We start from the raw sequence: 27,723 nt of genomic DNA, 5'->3' as shown, positions 1-27,723 counted from the left end.
GCTCTTGATGTGCACTGAATGACTCTTTTTATTCCCCCCCCCAGGATCTGCGGATGCCAGGGGTGCATACATTGATTGACCCATGTCGTACATTCGTTTAATCGTTCGTCAGTACAAGGTTAACCCAAACTGGCAAGTTTTATATAATATATAATATCAGAGTATTTGAACACTCTCAATATGCCCACATCCATTACCTTTATTTTAACCTGGACACTGACCTTCTTTAGAACTAAGACTAACTCAGAAGGTCAACATTTTGGTTGTGCTTGTCATGAAAGCTACTTACCGGTACTTTAAAGCTTTAATACTTCTGTTCAACACTCAGCACCCTCACATCACCAGACCTCATGTTGACCATTAAATTTACCTACTTTTGGATTCGAGCATGTTCAAATGGACCAATGAATGCATCAATACTAACAAGGCTTGCATCTGATAAATCTGCGTTAGTTGAACGCAACATCTTGTTTCTTTGCTGTTTTCAATTGTACGTGATTATGTCCCCTATAGTCGAATAGCTTGATGTAGTATTTGTGATTTGTTTTCATGAATCCATTGCATTTACATTGTATTTATTTATTATTCTAACATATGTTGTTATATCTATATCTATAATAAAGTATTAAAACTGTAGTGTTTTTAGTTCAATACAGAGATAAACGGTACATTTTGCATATTGTTTTACACATGTTTTACATTGGACATATCATAGAAGTAAATAGGTTGCTGGTTGGTCTGTTTCATGCACTTGGTTAGGCGATGTACACCGACGTGTTTGCTGCAACAAGCTCGTCGGGAGCAGATATGTTTCTTGGAGTTAACAAAATTCATTCAGTCTGATTTGATATGCAGCCGGCCATCACTTATCATGGTATTTGTTCTTTTAATCAACCATGTATAATTATATTCTAACCATCTTCCCTGACAGCTTATTTCAGTCTATACAAAAATCGACTGAACTTCACAATACGTTTCACCTGTAAGCTAGAGCATTTCTAAGAATGAAACCAAATTAAAGTTGAAAAAAGCGTAGACAAACAATTACATTCCAAAATGATTTTCTCTGGTAGTTGGACGATGCGTCTTAAACTGCCTCTGCAAGCTATCTGTGTTCATATCCGGGTCATTTGACAGGCGTGTTTCGTTGTTGGGCACGTGGAAGTCATTGAGCATTGTCATGGAGTGTCCGTCAATGGACTCGTCAGATCCTCTGAACATCCACTTCCATGGAGTTGTCTCGTGAACGACACTTAGGTCTACAAAGATGTCAACCTGGTTGTCCTCCAAGGGATTTATCGAGAGTTTACGAAGACACTCCGGAACTCCTTTGTGGTCATCGACTTTTCGTAAGTCCTCTGTACTATCGGAGAAAGTACCGGGGACCATTAATGTGCTACCTGCAGCTGTTAAAGTGTGTTCTTTAACGTTCTGAACATCTTTGTGGTTGTCCTCTTTTTCTTTCTTGTCGTCTGTTTGCTTTCCGGAATCGTCTTTCGTATCCTTGCACGGATTGGCATCGCTGCGTTTGTCCTTATCTATCTTATTTGCAGCGCCCTCCTCAACCTTCTCTTCCGTTTTCTCAACTGCGTTTGGATCAAACAGTTCTACAACCATATCGTTTATCGGCCATCTTTGCTTGAATTCTGAAATAATTTCATCGAGCTGGCCTTTGAAACTTAGCGTTCTCAAATCGAGTTTCTCCCCTTTTGTGGATAGAACGTTTTTCAGCAACATCGGTACGAAGCCACCAGCAAGCGTGGCTAGCGTCTGATTGGTTGACGACATCTGTTGTGCACTTCAAAACGCCATAACGACAATCATAACAAAGAACAAAAACACTACAATAATGGAAAATTTCAAGGTGGCTTTAAGAAGGTTAATGTACACTGGACCAGGTGCGCCGTGAACTCTGACCTCACATAGCTTTTTGAAAAGGTTCAACGGAATTCTGGGTGTGTCGAAGGAATCTAAAAATAGCATAAGGTGGCCTATCCGCCATTGTGGATCTTTCTTCTCCAGATCTATGGTTGTTGGAATCTCGTCCACCGCTTCCACCGGCTTAACCTGCAAGTAATAGTATGGATTTGTATTTAACTGAAATGAATTATGAAGTGATGATAATGCTGCGCCGATTGTGAGTTTCGGGCGTCTTCTGACCTGGTAAAAACGCCATTGCTTAGTTTCCTTTTTTTGTATATTAAGTATTTGTATATCGAACTGTTAATCATTCGTTTAAACAACAGAGCGAACAGTTGTTCATTCTTTCTTAAAAACAATTGTGTGCGTGACTTGTTTGGTACAAAGCGTTAGAAAAAAGTCATTAGAAAGATCTAAGTTTAAATAATTCCGGTACCAGTCTTACTTTAGCTCAATTGGTCATTGTCGGCTTGGGTACTACTTACATGTACCCCGGGAACTATTAAGTATACTTACATGCACCCCGGGTACGGTATATATATATTAAAACGTACCCGGAAATTTAACGCTTAATCGGTCTTTGTCGGCTATTTCTTTGAAATTAATTATATTCACATTTCTGTAAAATGGCCTCTATATTATCGAAATTCGTATTCAAAAAGCATGTTGATGCAGTTTTTTTTAAAGAGAAGTTTGTTTAAGATAATCGATAGCGCGTATTACGACATCGGATTTTGGGCGGGAATACAACTCGGGTACAGTCTAATTTCGACCGGGTACGATTAAGTATATTTACCGTAACCGAGGTACATGTAAGTATACTTAAGAGTACCCGGGGTACATGAAAGTAGTACCCGAGCCGACAATGACCAATCGAGCCTTTTAGGGGACTATCAATTTAGCCTCTGTCCGGCCACATGTACTTCATCCTGTATGTCAGTTCGAATCCCGATTATTCGATAAGTCAAATAATTTTCATGCTAAATTGTTATGCTGGTAGAGGGCCATATGCACTTTATTTCAGTATTTCCATTAGACGCGAACTGTAGGTGCCAGGGTAACGGAAGTATTGGCAAATGAAGACATCGATCCGGAGATAACTGTATTTGCTCTGGTTACAGAAATAAATAAACACTTAAATCTGGATCCCGTGATAACTCTTAAAGTACGTTATAAGGTTGATGCAACTTCGTATGTGGATATAAGGCCATATGAGAAAGATTTACGCTATTTTAGTTGTGTCCATCTGTTTGTCTGTCTGTGCGCTCAAAAAATCTGGTTTCCTGCCATGACTCAAAAATATTTAGCTAGGTAATATTTACCAAACTCAGTATGTGGATACATGGCCATATTGGAATAATGCTTGTTATTTCAGTTTGTTTTTTCTTTAACGTCAATTTTGCTTAATTCACTGAAATAATTATTAAGTTTTGCGATCGTTTTGGTACACTCATTCATAATAGGTAAATGAACAGTAATAAAACTAATAGAAGGCCCACCAATAAACCCATCATTATTCCTTGGGAGAATTATTATCAAGCTCGAACACTGTAATCATGTGTGAAATGTGTCCGACGATGTGAGATCGTACCCGAAGTACACTGTACACGTGGTGGTCCCGTACTCGACGATGTTAATGGGCAATAGTTGTAATCAAATTGATAAATCTATTTAATCCTTTACCCAAACATACATTGATCAAGCAATTACAACGACCTACTAAACATTTGTACTTGTTCTCTCTATTTCTACCAAATCAAAAACTTGTTCATTGACATCATGTTCGTGGCATCTACTCTACAAAGCTCGGGGTACACTGGTTTCAACGGTACTAATCAAAGACGAATATAACTAGAGTTTGTTATAATATCATGTGTCGTAATAATTATGCACCAATGTCTTAGATGAAGAAGGGGCATACCTTTTGTAATGTTTAACTTACTTTAACGTATCAAGGTAGTATAGAAAGCATTCGGAATGTGTATACGGACAGAGAGGTAAACGGAAAGATAGACGGGCAGACAGATGAACTGACGTCCATGGTGAATTAAGTATTCCCTCTTTTCTTTGTTACGGCATTATTATTATCTACGATAAGATAGTATGTAACTTGTCGATAGTTCTCTGATTTATAAAGCATCGTTATGGAAAAACTGACTAACCATTAATGCATGTGCGTTAATTGTCGTCCTAGATTAGCCTGTGCACTTCGCACAGGCCATCATGGCCGACACTTTCCGCGTCAACTGGATTTTTGCTAAGTTGAGACTTCATTTAAACGTTATATGACATAACAACTGAAAGTGTCTTCCCTGATAAGCGTGTGCGGAGTTCACAGACTAATCTGGGCCGACACTACGCATATGCATTAAGCAACGTTGCCCCAGAACTGCAATATGTAACTACCTGAAACGCGGCGTTTTCCTGCATGCTGGATGGAAGACTCGCCACTTTTTTAAGATCCTCCACCTTTTCCATCACCGCTTCAAAAATATTCTGGTTGAACATCAGGTAGTTTTCGTACACGTTATCGTAGCAGTTATGCATGTACACAATCACTAGCAACGCCATGCTGACGTAACGTAACGTCGATCCGGCGTTCACTATAATCCCCATCATTGTGAACACCAGCATCTCGACGATAACGCCAATCGATTCGACAAACAGTAGCACTGACGCGAACAACACCACGAGGCAAAACACACCGACAAGCATCTGGATTAGCAGACGACGAAAAGCCGCCAGACGACCAAATCCCGTCACGCACGGGCTCTGCTTTTCTTCGTCGTAAAATTTCGTCCTAGCGATATGAACCTTTTTGTCAATAGATGTTAGCTTTTGATGCATTGTGTAAGCAGTTTGTTTCGCTTTGCCTAAGGGTTTGCCTGATTTGAACATGCTGACGTCACTGCCGAGCTTGCTGCGCACGTGGTATATTAGTCGGTAAGCTAGATACACCGTTGGAACACTGTAGATGACAAATACTGAAGCCCAGACAGGGGCCGTCACCGCACAGACGACTGGACAGGAAATAAAGGCCAGAAGCCCTAGTTTGCGGAACGGCCATAGTAGAAACCCGAGCACAACTTGAAGCACGTTCGTGCGAGACACATTCTGCATGTCGTGAAACGCGGAGCGCACGATTGATTTCAGTTTATCTCGTGACCTGTCTTCTGCGAAGCCGATCACCAAACCGGCAACTATGAGCACTGAGTAGGAGAGTATGAACAGCCAGTGTGTCGGAGTAAAATACTGCACAAAGTTCATACGAAACGGGTTGAACTCTCTTTTGAGCCCCAGGCCTTCCACAATATTATTTCTGAATAGTATTTCATCTTCTTCAAATTTATAAAATATGAAAGCTCTAAGATAAAATGGAGCTGGGACCAACGCCAAACACATGATTTTAATTACAGTAAGAACTAAGTTTTCCCAGGTACACTTGTGTTTCACCAATGGCTCCAAAGAAGCAAAGACACTTTTGTTGCAGCAAGTTTTGAATGGCTCTAAACCGCGTATTTTACACCGTATAAGATTATCATAGAATGTCCGGAGCAAACCAGTCGGGGGGTCATTAGCAGGGATTATTCGCTTTCCCTTCACTTTGATCCGTAGTTCGTTTATTTTAACATCAATGATTTGATCCATTGGCAAGGTCATCACGCATTCTCTAAACCGACGCCATTTTGAGATATCCTCCGTAGTGAACCTATGTTTGTACCGGACAGACGTAGTCGGGCTTTCGCTGACGAACATTTTGAACGTGAGGTCTTTTGTCAGTTTCACCACGTATTCGGCTGCAACGTAGGACGCGGTGTACATGGTGGATGGTATCAGAAGCGGGCAAAACATGAAGATCATCAGTTTGACCAGACCGATGCAAATATACAACACCGTGATCCATAGGTTGACATCTTGCTCCGAACACGTGACTTCACCGCCGTCCGCGTCGCGCGCGCAACATCGATTCGCAAAAACGGCTTTCCCGTTCACATCTCGTATCATCTCGTTGCAGACATAAATGACCTCCGGTTGAATAATCTTCTCTAATTCCTCGTCGCCCTCTTGCGGTTTTTTCTTGCTTTTACGTTTCTTGAAATTGTCAAAGACTTTTTCGCGGATCATGTCAACGCGTTCCTCAGCCGTTAGACGCTTGAAGCATCCTTCAGGAACGTCTCGAAGTTTCAGAGGGACGCGCTGTACGCCGATTGTAAGGATTGACAGCGAAAGAATGTCGTAATTAAATGAAAGAGTTAGAAGCGTCTTGCCGTGTTCCGATGACGTACGGTACCACTTCCATGGCTTAAACGTTCTGGAAATATCTGAGCGCAGTGGGTCCTCAGACTGATTATAAATCTCCAGCTCAAAGATATACATTACCGAATCCCGGAGAAACTGGGTCTGCTCTCGAACTGCTGGCATAATTAGGCACGAATTTGGTTGTGTAAGGTTAACTTCCTGCTCAGCGTTTTGTTGGGGAGAACTATACGGCTGTTGACTGGGGTCTGTCGATGAAGCATTTTCATTGGTCTGGCATGCAACGAAGGTGATGATGTTGCAAATCAAAATGGCTGCCAAATACAAATCCATTGTCATCGACTTAAACCGTTAGTCTGAAATAAAAACAACAACAACATAAATCTCACAATTTTATTTACAACGATCAAATTAACACGAAGAGAGACAGACATACAACTAAAATAAATAACACGAGAACACACGTGTACTGTTTGTTTCTTTTTACACCACTTTTGACTCTCTCTGATTCATCAATTCATTACATTTTATAATTATGATATTAAAAGCAGATACAGGCTCAAGTGACTTTTCTAACGCAACACGTCTTCAAATCAATATAACTCCATTATTTTTGAACGAATTTTGTTGAAACTTGGACGAAAAATAATTCAGCACGTAAGTATTTATTTCTATTAATTTAATTGAAATTGATTTACAAGAAAGAATAAAACGTAAAAAAGAACACTATTTCAAAGTCAAATTCTCAGAATCGTACAACGTAAAACAACAGCGTTGTGAGAAGTCACGAATCTATCAAATTCGATTTCCTTGTGTGTCCTCACATGGCTGTAACAACGTGAGCATTTCTCTTTCTCATTAACCCATTTATGCCCAGTGGACTCTCCCATCCTTCTAAATTGGATCAATTTATTTCCAAAATTAGGGATGTCAAGTATATTTATTTCTATATTTATAATATTTTATAAAGAAATTCCTTTAAGCAAACAGCGCAGACCCAGATGAGACGCCGTATTATGCGGCGTCTCATCTGGGTCTACGCTGTTTGCAATGTCCTTTTTTCAGGACGCTAGACATGAATGCGTTAAAGCCACACATTTGTTTATACAACTTTGAGGGATGTTTCGTCACCCTTCCACATGAGCATACACATGGTGACTTTTCTATTGATTTTTTTTAACTTAAGTATCTCAGCTATGAATAAAGATTTTGATTTAAAATTGTGCGTGTGATCATCTGCCTTCATTGTATGCAAGCTCACGATAAAATCATTCATCACTGACGATCGGACACTTAAGCGTGTGGGGAAGGTAGCCTACAACATGCCAATGGCGTGGTTGCGATACGGAATATTCATGCGAGTCATATTGCTTTTGTAATTTATTTTATTTTTGTCTTGGTTCAAGAACCCACCTAAAACGATGAAATCGAAATTAAAATATAATTATATCGCGTTTCACCATTTCCACTTCTAAAAAGATGAAACGATACCTACCCCACGTGCTAAAGCATCCGTTCGTCACGGATGAATGATTTTATCGCGAGCTTGCACACATTGTAGTCAATCTGAACGCATCGGACAGTGGGCTACACCACACCGTCTCTCTGATGTACGTAGGCGGCCGGCATATTGGATTTGGAACTACTTTAGAAAACAAGATGGCGGCCTCCTCGTAAAGAGGAAAAATTAAAATGTGTCTTTTAGCTCGTCTTTTTCTAGATAGCATTCTTTAAGTAATAATTTAATGTAGATCTGTGAATTCCCACAACGTACTTAAAAACTTGTTAAAATTTAAAGATGCCATTACTGATATACTGAAACGAGTACTTATAGTATTTACATCGATGATCGAGTAAATTTAAAATTAAATCGACTGTTATCGTTATATTTTGAATTTTTGTGAGATACGAGGATTGCTTACATAAACTTGATAAAGTATGAAACACATCACTCATTGTATGAGTATGGATGGCCGAGTGGTCTAAACGGTAGACTTTTACTCCATGGGGTCAATGGTTCAAGCTCATTTGTGGGTTACTTTTATATTTTTATTCAATTTTATTATTGTTTTTTTATTGCAGCTTTTTAGATCGTATGTTTGCATTTATCAATATAGTTCTGGCTACCATAACTTTAAATGTCGCTTTTTTATGATTTTTGACTGGCGCGACTTTATACAGGTCTGTCAATACTATGTAAACTGTACGCTGAAGTTTCTTTAGCTATTATCAATATAGCATAGAGTCTATAATGAAAAAAATAATTTGGGGAGTTCTTATGTTATAGTTAGATTTTGTGACTTATCAATTTAAAGTATTTAATAACAAACTTCAATACATGTCTAATCTGTGAAAAAGTCCCTTTGAAATTGCTAGTTTTCCTCTTACATGCCCTTGTATTTTAAGATAGAATACTTTCATCTCCAGAGGAAAGAGGTATGGGTTTGAATCCCATCGGGGGCTTCAGAGGATGATCCATTTTGAGACAAATGTTAATATTTGCTTTAGTGTATCCCAAAATTAACCTAATATTAAATATATAACTGTGAAAGATAATTCAAAATAATGTTTGTTTCTATATACATTGTGATCCATGGAAATGAACATTCAATTATGCAAGAAACATGTATGATTTAAGGAAAAATACAACAGCAAACTTAGAATGGACATTCATTTTAGATTGTTAAGTAACTAAAACTATAAATGTTGTAAAGCTTGTGTATGCCGTCCTTGCTTCTGGACAGCAGAACAGTTAAGGCATAAATGATTACTCTTTTTCTTTAGAATTAACATTGATGCATTATTACTTAAGCAAAGTTGAACTTTTTAAAAACTCTATGAATTGGGAACTGAATTTTTCATGTTCGTTGCTTGCAATTTACCGGTACTGAACATAATGTTACTGGTGAACAAATGCCTTCTCTCTTTACACTTTACAAGGAGATGGTGTTTTTCATAAATATCCAGGTTAATTTGTATAAATACCGGGTAAGACCTCGTAACATATTTATATACATGTAAGCAATACATTTATGATGATGACATTGTGTTTCGCTGTAAATTTACAGAAAAAATATACTACAGCCGCATGTCACCAGAGTTGTTATAAGGGCATTTAGACAGTATTGTCCCTGACTTTTGCCCATTTTGACATATTCTTATAAACAAGAGGGCCACGGTGGCCCTTTATCGCTCCACTGCTAAGAAAAGGCCGAAACAAATATTCTCAGCATGTGCAAATACTTAAATATAGGCCCTATTTAAGCAAATGAACAATTTTGTGACCCCCTGGGCTGGGTAAAATTTAACCCCAGGGGCATAATTTGAGCAAACTTTGTAGAGGACAACTATACCTCACTACTTACAAAATGTGGTAGCCCTTGGTCCTAGAGTTAAGGATAAGAATATGTTAACAGTTTTCACAAAATAAGCAAGATATAAGCGTATATAATGTTCAATTTTGTGACCCGCGGGTCAGGGTCAAAGTTGACCCAAAGGTCATATTTGAACAACCTTTGTAGAGGACTATAAGATGTTGCTGCATACCAAATTTGGAAGCTGTAGTCCGAATGGTTTCGACAAGAAGATTTTTAAAGATTTCACAAAATAGGCGCTTCATAAGCGTTTATTCAATTTTGTGACCCCCGGGGCAGGTTCAAAGTTCACCCCAGAGGCATTATTTGAACAAATTTGGTAGAGGTTTATTAGATGCCGCTATATACCAAATTTGGTAGCCCTAGGCCCAATGGTTATGAACACAAAGATTTTTAAAGTTTTCACAAAATAGGCCCCATATAAGTGTATGTTCAGTTTTGTGATCCCCGGGCAGGGTCAAATTTGACCCAAGGGGCATTATTTGAACAAACTTGGTAGAAAACTATTAGATGTCACTACATAACAAATTTGGTAGCCGTATGCCTTATGGTTAAGGACAAGAAGATATTTAAAGTGTTCACAAAATAGGCACTATATAAGCATATAATTGATTTTGTGGCCCCCAGGGCAGGGTCAAATTTGACCCCAGGGGCATAATTTGAAAATACTAAGTAGAGGACTATACAATATCACTACTGGCTACATACCAAATTGTGTAGCCCTAGGCCTAATGGTTATGGACAAGATTTTTTTTAAAGTTTTCACAAAATAGGCATTATATAAGCATATGTTCAATTTTGTGACCCCGGGGCAGGGTCAAATTTGACCCCAGGGATAAAATTTGAACAAATTTGGTAGAGGACTATTAGATGTCACTACATACCAAATTTGATAGCCCTAGGCCGGATGGTTATGGAAAAGAATATATTTGAAGTTTTCACAAAATAGGCCTTATATAAGCATATGTTTAATTTTGTGACCCCCCGGGGCAGGGTCAAATTTGACCCCAGGGATAAAATTTGAACAAATTTGGTAGAGAACTATAAGATGTCACTACTTACCAAATTTGGTAGCCCTAGGCCGAATGTTTATGGACGAGAAGTTTTTAAAGTTTTCACAAAAAAGGCTCCATATAAGCGTATGTTCAATTTTGTGACCCCCAGGGCAGGGTCAAATTTGACCCCAGGGGCATAATTTGAACAAACTTGGTAAAGGACTATAAGATGTCACTAAATACCAAATTTGGTAGCCCTAGGCCCAATGATTATGGACAAGAAGGTTTTTAAGTTTTCACAAAAAATAGCCCTTTATAAGCATATATTCAATTTTGTGACCCCCGGGGCAGTTTCAAATTTGACCCCAGGGTTATAATTTGCACAAACTAAGAAGAGAACTATTACATGTCACTACATACCAAATTTGGTAGCCCTATGCCATACAGTTATGGACAAGAAGTTTTTAAAGTTTTCACAAAATAGGCCTTATATAAGCATATGTTCAATGTTGTGATCCTCAGCGCAGGGTCAAACTTGACTCAAGGGGCATAATTTGAACAAACTTGGTAGAGGACTATAAGATTACATACCAAATTTGGTAGCCCTAAGTCCAATGGCTATGGACAAGAATATATTTGAAGTTTTCACAAAATAAGCACTTTATAAGCATATATTCAATTTTGTGACCTCCGGGGCAGTTTCAAATTTGACCCCATGGGCATTATTTTAACAAACTAAGAAGAGAACTATTACATGTCACTTCATACTAAATTTGGTAGCCATATGCCATACAGTTATGGCCATGAAGTTTTTTAAAGCTTTTACAAAATAGGCCTTATATAAGCATATGTTCAATGTTGTGACCCCCGGGGCCAGTGGAGCTAAAAACTGATTCTTTGTTTAGCGTGCAAAGGGGATGGAGGAACATTTGTTGGTGCCTTTTAAAAAAGTTGTTTCATTGTGTGGAAAATTGAGTTAAAAAATGTATACACAATTCCTAATTTGTGGCAAATTCCAACAATGTCTGTGGTTTTTCATGTAAAAACAAGAGATGTGTTTGTCAGAAACATAATGCCCCCTATTGCGCCGCTTTGAAGCCGTATATTTGACCTTTAAGGATGACCTTGACCTTTCAGTACTCAAAATGTGCAGCTCCATGAGATACACATGTATGCCAAATATCAAGTTGCTATCTTCAAAATTGCAAAGGTTATAGGAAATGTTTAGGTTTTCGGACAGACAGTTAGCACATATAAGTTGGTTTTACAAATTCACTGAGTGTAAACATTGGGCACTTATATAGCTCAAAGTGACCGGGAAACAAATTCTTGTGTTCTGATTTACATGCATGTATTTACACTTGCAAAATTCAAAGTAAAGAATGGTAATTGTTCTCTTATTGCCAACAACTGCATAAATCTTAACATTGTAAATTGGTTGTTTTGTCTTTATTACTACTTTTGTACATTCTTTTGTATTGCCCTCTTTATATTAACTTTCAACATTTATATTATATCCAGTAATTGTAGATATCAGATGTTTTGTGATGTAAATGTGTAGGGTTCTTGTTACTTGTCACACCCATTTCCATTTCCTAATGCCTTAACACTGATATAGGATATTAATAGTGATTTTTGATTATTGTATTTATGTAAACTTATTCTTTATGCTGATGAAAGTGTCATCCTTTATTTTCAAAAAGATCCTAGTATCATCAGTAGTGTTTTTTGTAAAGAACTTGAAAATTGTATTAAATGGTTAGTGGATAACAAACTATCTGTACGCCTGTGAAAAACTGAATGTTTAGTGTTTGGTTCCAAAAGGAAATTATCTAAACTTCATTATTTTAATGTAATATGTAACGATCACACTATTGTTTCTCAATCATCTGTTGAACACCTTGGTTCAATATTCGAAACTGATCTTCCTGCTACATCTATTGTTAATAATATTATTAAAAAGGTGAACTGAAGAAAAAGATTCTTCAGGGGCTTAGCTAGCATTTTTTGAGCCCGAATATGTTATATATATGTATATATAACCGGTATATATATATTACTGTTGTTCAAATAAGTCATCAATAAAGTATTTGTACGTACATTTAAATGTGATGACAAGATAGTAGTAAACATTGTGTAACTAATGCTCTCTAATAATATATGCTAATTACTATTTGATCTCAAGACTATAGTCTTAAGTTTAAATTAACAATATTTTTATGCATATTAATGCCACCATTTTTGTACATTTTCCACCCATCTATAGGGCCCCATTGGAAATAAGTTGCAAACCTTTCATGGGGCATCCTGTGGTATATATATCATGTCTTGATTTCAACATCTTGTAACTACTTGTTATTTCAGATCTCTGCCAAATACACTGACTATTTACTTGTAACTGAATTTAAATGATTAACTTTGACTGTGATATTCAAAATGTGATATATCAATGCATTGTGATCCAAAACCTGTGATAATTGTTTTTCAATTGCTAAATGTTGTAAATTGACTGTATTTTATGATCTGTACTTGTATGACATATATATACATATGCATTAATAAATCAATATTTAGAAAAGTGTGACTGACACTGTTTCCAGACATATTACAGTTAAATTACTTCATGTCAGTAATGGCAGTCAGGGATGGAAAATATCTTTTTACAATTGTTGCCTGCACTGTCGACCATATTTAGTGCTTTTGTTTCCCATCTAAAGAGTAAAGACCCAAAACCATGGGCATGCCTGTGATATGTATCTTAAAGTTTCTTAAAGGATAAATAATATAAATTTTAGCAACACCACTGCTCAGTTTTAACATTTCCAATACAGTATGTCTTATTTTGAGAGGCCATTCTGAATTGAGTTCATTTCCAAGGGCAAATAATATTACCAAACTGAAAATTGTTACACTGTCCCTAATTTTAATGGCACTGGATTGTTTAAGGCTTTGTAAAGCTAGTTGCCTGGTCGGGATAACAACATCTGGACTTAAAATGCCTAGGATAAAATATAAACAATATCTGCCAGAAGTACTGTATGGTTGCCATCATCAAATGTACAGAAAGAATCGTTTTTTCAAATTCAATCAAGCCCCACTCATTCCATTCCATGAAACCTTTCAGGTGTCTCAATACTGATAATAGCCCCACTGAGGGCCTTATGGCTATGGTCCATATACAGTTTGTGACTGCCTGGCTGGTCACTATAATGCCATTGGGACCAACGTGGAGTTTACTATTTCATATATTGCACCGAAGAGTTTTCTCTGTACCACTGTACAGTGTTGTACGATTGTTTATGGTATAGAACATAAACATATTGATTAAATCTCAAAGTTTGTCGCCTGCAGCCGAACATCAGCAATGTTGCAATGAATATAATTTAAGAAATACTGATTCTTTTAAGTTTGAATAATGTTGTTGTTTTCACTTCAATAAACAACTATTTGGCTTTCTTAACATTTTATTAAAATTTGAATATTTTGCATGCAATAATATCTAATTTTAAACATTAACATTAATGAATATTCTATTATATTACTCCTTAAAGATATTGGTCCTTATATATCTGTATTATCGGTTGATTAAGTGCAAATTTATTGGTGTGTAACCCGAACTATATTTTCGGTGTAATATCTTCCGCCTAGAGGCGTTAGACATATCCTTCCACCAAATACACCCGAGAGACGATCGCCGATATGGCGGAATTGTCCGAGGTGTCCCGATTGACATTGTAGTCAAATGATTACATGTACAATTTTAAATCAAAATCTTTACGCATAAGTGATATATTCAATTTTAAAAAGTGTTAGAAAAGTCTCCAAGTGTACTTGTCAAAGTCAACAAAATGTGAGTAAAATTTAACAAACATCTGATTTATAAATTGTGAATGGTGAATAAAATGACATATGATAATTGCAAAATGTAATGAAACTGGAACGTTCATTTTAAGTTAGTTATGATATACGCTGCAAGTGTTGTATTGTTCGAAGTGGCAAGGTGATGTAAGTCACTGTTCCGCATGCAAACGGCTATAAACGATGGGTGATAAGTTGGTTCCTTTTTCCTACTTTCTTATTCCTTATTCGAATAAGGAATAAGGAACTGTTCCTTATTCCTTATTCACGCGTAACATATTTGTTATAGGGTTTAAAAGAACAATAATGCAAACATTTCTGAAGTAAATCAAAACAAAATAAATCGTATACATTTACTTTATGTATTACGTTACATATTCATGTTTCTTCTTCGCGCTGGCATAGGATTTCTTGTTTAAACCGATCCGATATTTTCTAATTCGAATACTAATTTTAAATCAACAAAACCTTAAACATATACAATTATTTTACATGTATGTGATAAAAAATTAAATGTTTGTTTTTATTTATAATCCAGTTCCTTATTCGAGGCTGAATACGGAAAAAGGAACCAGTTCCTTATTCCTTATTCAAGCAGAATAAGGAACTGTCATTTTCTTACTTAGACATCAATTAAATTGATCCAAAATTAACCACATATAAATGAACTTATTATTCATATATTGGTTGTATATGTAAAATTCTAATTGCAATACATTTCTACTAAGTTTTAAGTGATGATTATCCAGTTCCTTATTTAGTGTAAATAAGGAATAAGGAACTGGTTACTTATTCCTTATTCAAATCGAATAAGAAACTAGAATTTTCTTTCTATAGAGTATAAGTCAAAATGAACCAACGAAACGAATATCTCAACGAAAATTATTGTAAATGTATGTCGGGTGTAACAAATATTAATTGCAGTACATTTCTATTTTGTTTTATTAAATAATAGCATAGTTCCTTATTTGGTTTGAATAATTCAAATCGAATAAGGAACTGGAATTTTCGTACTAAACAAAATATTAAAATGAACCATATAGACCAATAAATCCAATGAAAATCATTGTAAATGTAGGTTGGGTATCAAAAAACATTAATTGCAGCACATCTCTGTTAAGTTTCGTTTAATGATAACATAGTTCCTTATTCCTTATTCGGATTGAAACAGGAATAAGGAACTGGCTCCTTATTCCTTATTCAAATCTGATAAGGAACTGGCATTTTCCTACTAAACAAATTATTAAAATAAACCAAAGAGACCAATAAATCAATGAAAATCATTTTTAATGTAGGTTGGGTAAAACAACATTATTTGCTGTAAATCTCTAATAAGTTTCATTTAATTATAACAAAGTTCCTTATTCGTATTTAAAAAGGAATAAGGAACTGGTTGACGCATTGAAATCACTTTGCATCCTTAATCATATCCCCTTGTAACTGTTTAGGTATTAAAACGGAATGGGACAGCTAAATGATGACTGGTATTCAGCTATCGGAAAGTCTTCTTTAGAAGTTAGGGTCATAAAAAAACTTCAAGAACACTATCAGACATATAAATAAAAAAAAAGTTACATTAAAAATAGCCAATACTAACGAATATATAGATTTGCTATTCTAGAATGATCCGAATTTAAATATCCGAAATTATGGCCTCTGAATAAGGAATTGGCGTTAAGTTAGTTCCTTATTCGGAAGCCTGTATTTCGGAAAATCATTTTCGGATATGTTATATTTAAGATGTAGTGTGGGTTATTTAAGCATGATTATGTTATATGGACGTATTCTGTCAAATTTCTTTAAATATTATATGTCACTATACACGCTGCAAACAAGTATTATGAAGAGGATAATTAGGAAATGGTATTGCCTTTCTCAAACATAAATTAAAATTAACCAAATAATATAAAATGTCGATGAAAATCATGGTTTATGTAGGTTCGAAATTAAAAATATGTATTGCAATATATTTCTACCTATTATCCTTAAATATGATTAAGGATACAAAGCGGTTTCAATGTGTCAACCAGTTCCTTATTCCTTTTTCAATACGAATAAGGAACTATGTTTTAATTAAATGAAACTTATTAGAGATTTACTGCAAATAATGTTGTTTTACCCAACCTACATTAAAAATGATTTTCATTGATTTATTGGTCTCTTTGGTTCATTTTAATAATTTGTTTAATAGGGAAATGCCAGTTCCTTATTCGATTTGAATAGGGAATAAGGAACCAGTTCCTTATTCCTGTTTCAATCCGAATAAGGATACCCAATCTAAATTTACAATGATATTCATTGATGTATTGGTCCCTTTGGTTCATTTGAATATTTTGTTTACTATGAACATTCAAGTTCCTTATTTGATTTAAATAAGGAATAAGGAACCAGTTACTTATTTAAACCGAATAAGGAACTGTTATTATTAAATAAAACAAAGTAGAACTGTACTGCAATTAATATTTGTTACACCCGACATACATTTACTATAATTTTCGTAGAGTTAATCGTCTCGTTGGTTCGTTTTGACTTATAATTTATCGAAAGAAAATTCCAGTTCTTTATTCGATTTGAATAAGGAATAAGGAACCAGTTACTTATGGTAATACCACCAATATATAAATAATATGTTCATTTATATGTGGTTAATTTTGGATCAACTTCATTGATGTTTAAGTAAAAATTCGGCTTGAATAAGGAATAAGGAGCTGGTTCCTTTTTCCGTATTCAGCCTCGAATAAGGAACTGGATTAAAAATAAAAACAAAACATGTTTAAATGTAAAAGATTGATTTTTTTATCACATACATGTAAAATAATAGTATATGCTTTAGGTTTTGTTGATTTGAAATAAGTATTCGAATAAGAAAATATCGGTTCGGTTTAAACAAGAAATCCTTTGCAATCGCGAAAAAGAAACATGAATATGTAACGTAATACGTAAAGTAAATGTATTCGAGTTATTTGGTTTGATTAACTTCAGAAATGTTTGCATCATTGTTCTTTAAAACCCTATAACAAATATGTTTCGCGTGAATAAGGAATAAGGAGCAGTTCCTTTTTCCTTATTCGAAAAAGGAATAAGGAACTAGGAAAAAGGAACCAACTTATCACCAAGCTATAAACGCCGCATTCACCCATTCTCACTTAATGAAAATTGTTATCATGATTTATTTGGTGTGAAAAATATGAAATCGATTAAAAATGATCATTCACAATAACCGTAAGGTAATTTGCAATATCGAAAGATGACATTAGTTTCGAAACAGTCCAATTTAACCAACAGAAACCATGCCTTTGTAGCGATTATACACACACAAAGCAATACCAAAGAGAAATACAGTCCACTCTCGTTATCTCGAAGTCGGCGGGAACAAGAAAAAATATCGAGATAACGAGAGTTCGAGATCCGATTAGGCGTTTTCAAAGAAAAAATGAGACGAAAATTTACCTTGTTTTTAACATCTTAATACCTGCTAAGTGATCTAACTAAAGACGTCACCAGGTGACATAATGCTCTCTTCCTGATATATACATGTACGCGTTTTACCAGGCACGATTAATTTTGCTATTTAAATGCTTAAAATGACGTTTTAAGTATTACAGAATTGCATGAACACATGCAGTTATAATTTTTCTAAACTGTGGAGTAAACGACGCAAAAATATATATTATACGCAAAAATATAACTCAATGTATTTTGGAATGTTGTTTGTAACAACAATTAGTCTGTCGACCTTTCGGCAGGCTGTGTATTAATTGCAGTTAATTGATGTTAAAGTGACACTTAAAGTGACAGGCCTTAATCAAGAGTTAATGGCTAACGACATTACACACGTGTGATCATTGATGCAATTAACGGATCAATTTCCTACCGCACGGTATCGGGAGCAGCCGGGCGAAGCGGGACGGTGAAGTATCGAAGAAAAAGTTTCTCACCTTTTGCCGACACTGGGAAAGTTATTCGCACTTCGAGATAAACCACAGTAAATACATGTTAAATCGGGACTCGGGACAAAAATTTATATCGACATATCGAATTATTCGAGTTAACAATAATCGAGATAAGCGATGTTTATTTATATAGATAAAGAATGAAAACAATGTGACATTGAGCTTACTTCGACATATCGAGAATATAGAGATATCCGATGTCGAGATAACGAGAGTGGACTGTACCAACATTTTAGGGCATTTTATAACTACGGGTACTGTTTAAATGTCGCTCTATTCATTTTATGCTTACTTTGACAAAAACCCGTGGGCAACAAACATAATGAAAGGTCTTTCATTTTTGAATAAAATCGAGAGCATGACAATCAGTTTAAATTCCGTTTCTTCATTGTGCACACTTTACATATTTGTTATCAACATGTTTGATTATGAATGTGCCGATATCTTTCCTGAAATTCGAAGAACTGAATTGTGTCAATGCCGTATTTTAGCGAATCTTCTTCGCTTAATTTAATTTATTTGATATTTCAAGCACCCTTGTTAAATTGTAAGCAAGAAAAGGGCAGTTAATATGTATACAACGAAACTTATTAGTACATCATTTACGTTTTGAGACTCAATATACAACTTAAAACAGTTCACACAAGTATGTTTGTTCACTTGCCGTTTGGGTGTATTTGAACTGTCATGCGCTCGATTTGATTGAACAACAGAAGACCTTTCATTATGCTATGGCAGCTGTTTGTCGCCCACGGGTTTTTTTTCAAAGTAAGCATAATATGAATAGAGCGACATCTAAACAGTGCCCGTAGTTATAAATTGTGGTTGACCCAAATGTTTATTTTGAAAGGTTCACTAGTTTGTGACACCAGTTGTCGTCTCGCTCTTTACACACGTTCCTCTTATTTAAGTACTAACACTTTTGTAGTTCGAGATAATTACATGCTATGAGCCTCGTTCTGGGAAAACTGGGCTTAATGCATGTGCGTTAAGTGCCGTTCCATATTAGCCTTTGCAGTCCGCTAATGCTAATCAGGAACGTATTTGCATTTCTAGACTAATGACAGTAATAATCCAATGCGCATGCATATAATTTAAAAACAACTTATAAGCGATTTTCACCGATATTGTGTCAACATTAATTTAACTGTGAGCCCATTTTTTTAAGCAAAATCAATTTCAAAATTTATTATCAATTTGTAGCAATCTGTATAATATTTAAAAGCATCCAAATCTGTCGAAACTCATGCCATTGTGCAATACATACATATATTCAAAGGCACGAACAGTTTTGTTTGCTATTCAAAAACTTGCAATTGAATAAAATGAATTAAGATCATAAAACCATGCAAAAGTGTGGTTTGATTTGCAAGGGCAGCAAGTGCGTCTTGAGAAATGAATCACACTCAAATGGATTAACCATACTTTTGATAATACAAACTCTTGAACACATGTCACAGCATCAAATTTGCCATTTTTCTTTTTTAGTAACAGTGACATTGACCTTTTCCAGACACGCTCCAAATACCAAGCCAAATAAGTTCCCCATACACACTTGCTATTTCCTTAGTTTCATCACGATTGGTCAATGCAAACTCGGTTATTTTCCGAAAACCACGTGTTTACTGTTTGTTTATTTTTAGTAATAGTGACCTTAACCTTGAACCGAGTGGCTCAAAAAGCAAATCTCAGCTAAGCTTTCAAGGATGCTACAATTGTAGTGCAATATCTCCATCCTAACTCAATGCTTTGAGCAGAAACTGTGTTGCTAATTTTTAGTCACAGTGGCCTTTAAATTTACTCGAAATGTTTAGAAGATAATTGCAAGCTAGGCGTCGACACAAGCTTGGTAAATCAAAGTGTCATTACTTTTGGTCAGTACAAACTAAAGTTATTAATCGGAAACCACCTGTTTGACGACGCCCACCCGACCGCCAAACCCCAACATAAAAACGCGGATTCTAACTTCGTGAAAATCTGGTATAACAAGATGTTAAATGATATTTTAGTCCGTATATTATTATTAAGAAAGTTAAATAAGAGCTAAGATCGAGCTTTAACCTGATTTTAAGTATAAAAGACACAACATGTCAAATTACAGTTCAATTTTACATCTCGGTGGTATGCGAATATACGTAGCTGTCGTGTAGCATTGGTGGATTTGGTTTTTCGTAATTTTGAGGTGAAGAACAAAACTTGATTTTAAATCCCGTTTCTTATCAAAACTGTACATTCCAATGGAAACGTCATATCATTTGATATTACAGTATAACAAATGCCGAAAGGTATACATCTTCAGGTGAGGTGCATCCATTGTATTCCGTCTAGTTTCTTAACATGTCATTATAGTTTTTTGATGTACAATTATTGATCAGACGAGTGCTTTTTTGTTTACTCAGTTTACCCGATTGCCATCATTTTGCAATTTTTTCTTTTGGAATCATATTTAAAAATTCTGCTCCGTTAAACCGTTCTATATTTTATTTTGTGAATATTCGATTCGAATCCTTTCTTAATTGTCCCTTTACAAACCAGCTTCGGTTTTGGAAAACAGGGTCAAATGCATGTGCGGAAAGTGTCGTCGCAGATTAGCCTGTGCAGTCCGCACAGTCTTATCAGAAACTACACTTTCGGCCTAAACTGGATTTTCGCTAAGTAGAGACTTTCTTCAAACGAAAATACCATAACAACGGAAAGTGTTCTCCATGATTTGGATGTGCGGGCTGCGCAGACTAAGCAGGGACAAAACTTGCATTAAACCCCGTTTTCACAGAGCGCAGCGCAAATACAAAAGCATGTATTTTTTTAAAGGAAAAGTAAACATTTTATTAGGAGTTTTTATCTATTTTTATAAATTTCTGACAAAAATAATTTTATAATATGCTTATTTTTTACAATTGATGTCATGTCTCAGGAATGTACATATAGGCTTAATATTGTGAAGATAGTCGTAGTTTAAGTAGCATTAAGTATTGCTTAATACCTTTGTCTAGATTGATTGAGCGCACACGATTTGTTTTCATATCACACAACATCCCGAGATTATTTTTGACTCTTGCATTAAAAAAAAATAAATAATAAAATCACATTTCAATACAGAGTACATAGTACTTCATGTTAGATTCGACCCAAATCGTCTTTGTATTATTATCTTCACCGGAATTCGACTTTTGTATTTATACCAATATAGCATTATGCATGGTTTATGTTTTGCTGTTTATTTGTTTGTGAATCTGTAGAATTAAAATGTAAGTGATGGATGGCTTGTTTAAAAATGGAAGCTAATCTTTGAAATCCTAATGAAGTGCATTTTAAATTGCCTTTTATTCTCCTCTCATAATCGTAATTTAAAAGTAATGTAAAAATATGTAGACTATATACCAAAATGTTTGCAATAATTTTGTATTACGTAAACTCTCTTTACGTATATATTTAAAAACACTTAACAGATTGGCTTAATACTGCAATTTTCGTAATAAATATAATTAATTAATGCCATTGGGACCAACGTGGAGTTTACTATTTCATATATTGCACCGAAGAGTTTTCTCTGTACCACTGTACAGTGTTGTACGATTGTTTATGGTATAGAACATAAACATATTGATTAAATCTCAAAGTTTGTCGCCTGCAGCCGAACATCAGCAATGTTGCAATGAATATAATTTAAGAAATACTGATTCTTTTAAGTTTGAATAATGTTGTTGTTTTCACTTCAATAAACAACTATTTGGCTTTCTTAACATTTTATTAAAATTTGAATATTTTGCATGCAATAATATCTAGGAACTATGTTTTAATTAAATGAAACTTATTAGAGATTTACTGCAAATAATGTTGTTTTACCCAACCTACATTAAAAATGATTTTCATTGATTTATTGGTCTCTTTGGTTCATTTTAATAATTTGTTTAATAGGGAAATGCCAGTTCCTTATTCGATTTGAATAGGGAATAAGGAACCAGTTCCTTATTCCTGTTTCAATCCGAATAAGGATACCCAATCTAAATTTACAATGATATTCATTGATGTATTGGTCCCTTTGGTTCATTTGAATATTTTGTTTACTATGAACATTCAAGTTCCTTATTTGATTTAAATAAGGAATAAGGAACCAGTTCCTTATTTAAACCGAATAAGGAACTGTTATTATTAAATAAAACAAAGTAGAACTGTACTGCAATTAATATTTGTTACACCCGACATACATTTACTATAATTTTCGTAGAGTTAATCGTCTCGTTGGTTCGTTTTGACTTATAATTTATCGAAAGAAAATTCCAGTTCTTTATTCGATTTGAATAAGGAATAAGGAACCAGTTACTTATGGTAATACCACCAATATATAAATAATATGTTCATTTATATGTGGTTAATTTTGGATCAACTTCATTGATGTTTAAGTAAAAATTCGGCTTGAATAAGGAATAAGGAGCTGGTTCCTTTTTCCGTATTCAGCCTCGAATAAGGAACTGGATTAAAAATAAAAACAAAACATGTTTAAATGTAAAAGATTGATTTTTTTATCACATACATGTAAAATAATAGTATATGCTTTAGGTTTTGTTGATTTGAAATAAGTATTCGAATAAGAAAATATCGGTTCGGTTTAAACAAGAAATCCTTTGCAATCGCGAAGAAGAAACATGAATATGTAACGTAATACGTAAAGTAAATGTATTCGAGTTATTTGGTTTGATTAACTTCAGAAATGTTTGCATCATTGTTCTTTAAAACCCTATAACAAATATGTTTCGCGTGAATAAGGAATAAGGAGCAGTTCCTTTTTCCTTATTCGAAAAAGGAATAAGGAACTAGGAAAAAGGAACCAACTTATCACCAAGCTATAAACGCCGCATTCACCCATTCTCACTTAATGAAAATTGTTATCATGATTTATTTGGTGTGAAAAATATGAAATCGATTAAAAATGATCATTCACAATAACCGTAAGGTAATTTGCAATATCGAAAGATGACATTAGTTTCGAAACAGTCTAATTTAACCAACAGAAACCATGCCTTTGTAGCGATTATACACACACAAAGCAATACCAAAGAGAAATACAGTCCACTCTCGTTATCTCGAAGTCGGCGGGAACAAGAAAAAATATCGAGATAACGAGAGTTCGAGATCCGATTAGGCGTTTTCAAAGAAAAAATGAGACGAAAATTTACCTTGTTTTTAACATCTTAATACCTGCTAAGTGATCTAACTAAAGACGTCACCAGGTGACATAATGCTCTCTTCCTGATATATACATGTACGCGTTTTACCAGGCACGATTAATTTTGCTATTTAAATGCTTAAAATGACGTTTTAAGTATTACAGAATTGCATGAACACATGCAGTTATAATTTTTCTAAACTGTGGAGTAAACGACGCAAAAATATATATTATACGCAAAAATATAACTCAATGTATTTTGGAATGTTGTTTGTAACAACAATTAGTCTGTCGACCTTTCGGCAGGCTGTGTATTAATTGCAGTTAATTGATGTTAAAGTGACACTTAAAGTGACAGGCCTTAATCAAGAGTTAATGGCTAACGACATTACACACGTGTGATCATTGATGCAATTAACGGATCAATTTCCTACCGCACGGTATCGGGAGCAGCCGGGCGAAGCGGGACGGTGAAGTATCGAAGAAAAAGTTTCTCACCTTTTGCCGACACTGGGAAAGTTATTCGCACTTCGAGATAAACCACAGTAAATACATGTTAAATCGGGACTCGGGACAAAAATTTATATCGACATATCGAATTATTCGAGTTAACAAAAATCGAGATAAGCGATGTTTATTTATATAGATAAAGAATGAAAACAATGTGACATTGAGCTTACTTCGACATATCGAGAATATAGAGATATCCGATGTCGAGATAACGAGAGTGGACTGTACCAACATTTTAGGGCATTTTATAACTACGGGTACTGTTTAAATGTCGCTCTATTCATTTTATGCTTACTTTGACAAAAACCCGTGGGCAACAAACATAATGAAAGGTCTTTCATTTTTGAATAAAATCGAGAGCATGACAATCAGTTTAAATTCCGTTTCTTCATTGTGCACACTTTACATATTTGTTATCAACATGTTTGATTATGAATGTGCCGATATTTTTCCTGAAATTCGAAGAACTGAATTGTGTCAATGCCGTATTTTAGCGAATCTTCTTCGCTTAATTTAATTTATTTGATATTTCAAGCACCCTTGTTAAATTGTAAGCAAGAAAAGGGCAGTTAATATGTATACAACGAAACTTATTAGTACATCATTTACGTTTTGAGACTCAATATACAACTTAAAACAGTTCACACAAGTATGTTTGTTCACTTGCCGTTTGGGTGTATTTGAACTGTCATGCGCTCGATTTGATTGAACAACAGAAGACCTTTCATTATGCTATGGCAGCTGTTTGTCGCCCACGGGTTTTTTTTCAAAGTAAGCATAATATGAATAGAGCGACATCTAAACAGTGCCCGTAGTTATAAATTGTGGTTGACCCAAATGTTTATTTTGAAAGGTTCACTAGTTTGTGACACCAGTTGTCGTCTCGCTCTTTACACACGTTCCTCTTATTTAAGTACTAACACTTTTGTAGTTCGAGATAATTACATGCTATGAGCCTCGTTCTGGGAAAACTGGGCTTAATGCATGTGCGTTAAGTGCCGTTCCATATTAGCCTTTGCAGTCCGCTAATGCTAATCAGGAACGTATTTGCATTTCTAGACTAATGACAGTTATAATCCAATGCGCATGCATATAATTTAAAAACAACTTATAAGCGATTTTCACCGATATTGTGTCAACATTAATTTAACTGTGAGCCCATTTTTTTAAGCAAAATCAATTTCAAAATTTAATAATCAATTTGTAGCAATCTGTATAATATTTAAAAGCATCCAAATCTGTCGAAACTCATGCCATTGTGCAATACATACATATATTCAAAGGCACGAACAGTTTTGTTTGCTATTCAAAAACTTGCAATTGAATAAAATGAATTAAGATCATAAAACCATGCAAAAGTGTGGTTTGATTTGCAAGGGCAGCAAGTGCGTCTTGAGAAATGAATCACACTCAAATGGATTAACCATACTTTTGATAATACAAACTCTTGAACACATGTCACAGCATCAAATTTGCCATTTTTCTTTTTTAGTAACAGTGACATTGACCTTTTCCAGACACGCTCCAAATACCAAGCCAAATAAGTTCCCCATACACACTTGCTATTTCCTTAGTTTCATCACGATTGGTCAATGCAAACTCGGTTATTTTCCGAAAACCACGTGTTTACTGTTTGTTTATTTTTAGTAATAGTGACCTTAACCTTGAACCGAGTGGCTCAAAAAGCAAATCTCAGCTAAGCTTTCAAGGATGCTACAATTGTAGTGCAATATCTCCATCCTAACTCAATGCTTTGAGCAGAAACTGTGTTGCTAATTTTTAGTCACAGTGGCCTTTAAATTTACTCGAAATGTTTAGAAGATAATTGCAAGCTAGGCGTCGACACAAGCTTGGTAAATCAAAGTGTCATTACTTTTGGTCAGTACAAACTAAAGTTATTAATCGGAAACCACCTGTTTGACGACGCCCACCCGACCGCCAAACCCCAACATAAAAACGCGGATTCTAACTTCGTGAAAATCTGGTATAACAAGATGTTAAATGATATTTTAGTCCGTATATTATTATTAAGAAAGTTAAATAAGAGCTAAGATCGAGCTTTAACCTGATTTTAAGTATAAAAGACACAACATGTCAAATTACAGTTCAATTTTACATCTCGGTGGTATGCGAATATACGTAGCTGTCGTGTAGCATTGGTGGATTTGGTTTTTCGTAATTTTGAGGTGAAGAACAAAACTTGATTTTAAATCCCGTTTCTTATCAAAACTGTACATTCCAATGGAAACGTCATATCATTTGATATTACAGTATAACAAATGCCGAAAGGTATACATCTTCAGGTGAGGTGCATCCATTGTATTCCGTCTAGTTTCTTAACATGTCATTATAGTTTTTTGATGTACAATTATTGATCAGACGAGTGCTTTTTTGTTTACTCAGTTTACCCGATTGCCATCATTTTGCAATTTTTTCTTTTGGAATCATATTTAAAAATTCTGCTCCGTTAAACCGTTCTATATTTTATTTTGTGAATATTCGATTCGAATCCTTTCTTAATTGTCCCTTTACAAACCAGCTTCGGTTTTGGAAAACAGGGTCAAATGCATGTGCGGAAAGTGTCGTCGCAGATTAGCCTGTGCAGTCCGCACAGTCTTATCAGAAACTACACTTTCGGCCTAAACTGGATTTTCGCTAAGTAGAGACTTTCTTCAAACGAAAATACCATAACAACGGAAAGTGTTCTCCAAGATTTGGATGTGCGGGCTGCGCAGACGAAGCAGGGACAAAACTTGCATTAAACCCCGTTTTCACAGAGCGCAGCGCAAATACAAAAGCATGTATTTTTTTAAAGGAAAAGTAAACATTTTATTAGGAGTTTTTATCTATTTTTATAAATTTCTGACAAAAATAATTTTATAATATGCTTATTTTTTACAATTGATGTCATGTCTCAGGAATGTACATATAGGCTTAATATTGTGAAGATAGTCGTAGTTTAAGTAGCATTAAGTATTGCTTAATACCTTTGTCTAGATTGATTGAGCGCACACGATTTGTTTTCATATCACACAACATCCCGAGATTATTTTTGACTCTTGCATTAAAAAAAAATAAATAATAAAATCACATTTCAATACAGAGTACATAGTACTTCATGTTAGATTCGACCCAAATCGTCTTTGTATTATTATCTTCACCGGAATTCGACTTTTGTATTTATACCAATATAGCATTATGCATGGTTTATGTTTTGCTGTTTATTTGTTTGTGAATCTGTAGAATTAAAATGTAAGTGATGGATGGCTTGTTTAAAAATGGAAGCTAATCTTTGAAATCCTAATGAAGTGCATTTTAAATTGCCTTTTATTCTCCTCTCATAATCGTAATTTAAAAGTAATGTAAAAATATGTAGACTATATACCAAAATGTTTGCAATAATTTTGTATTACGTAAACTCTCTTTACGTATATATTTTAAAACACTTAACAGATTGGCTTAATACTGCAATTTTCGTAATAAATATAATTAATTTTTGTTGCGCATCCTTATTAAAAATGACAAATGAAACATGGACCTAAGAAAAAAATCATTTTATAATCATAAACTTGAAAGTTACTCACCACAATTAATATTCAAACATAATCTACACATCCATTCTCTCAAATGTTATAAATTCATTAATCCTGAGTCCCATTTATCACCGCATTCAGTTGAGCCACGGGGAC

At 34.9% G+C, this 27,723-nt stretch overlaps 1 pseudogene; it reads right to left on the bottom strand.

Annotated features, from left to right (window-relative positions):
• Nucleotides 1-644: 644 nt before the first annotated feature.
• On the bottom strand, nt 645-27,723 carry LOC127855420 (uncharacterized; annotated as a pseudogene).

This window comes from Dreissena polymorpha, chromosome 13, assembly GCF_020536995.1.
Source record: "Dreissena polymorpha isolate Duluth1 chromosome 13, UMN_Dpol_1.0, whole genome shotgun sequence".
NCBI classification, from domain to species: Eukaryota; Metazoa; Mollusca; class Bivalvia; order Myida; family Dreissenidae; genus Dreissena; species Dreissena polymorpha.
This window is presented reverse-complemented; position numbering and strand designations above follow the sequence as displayed.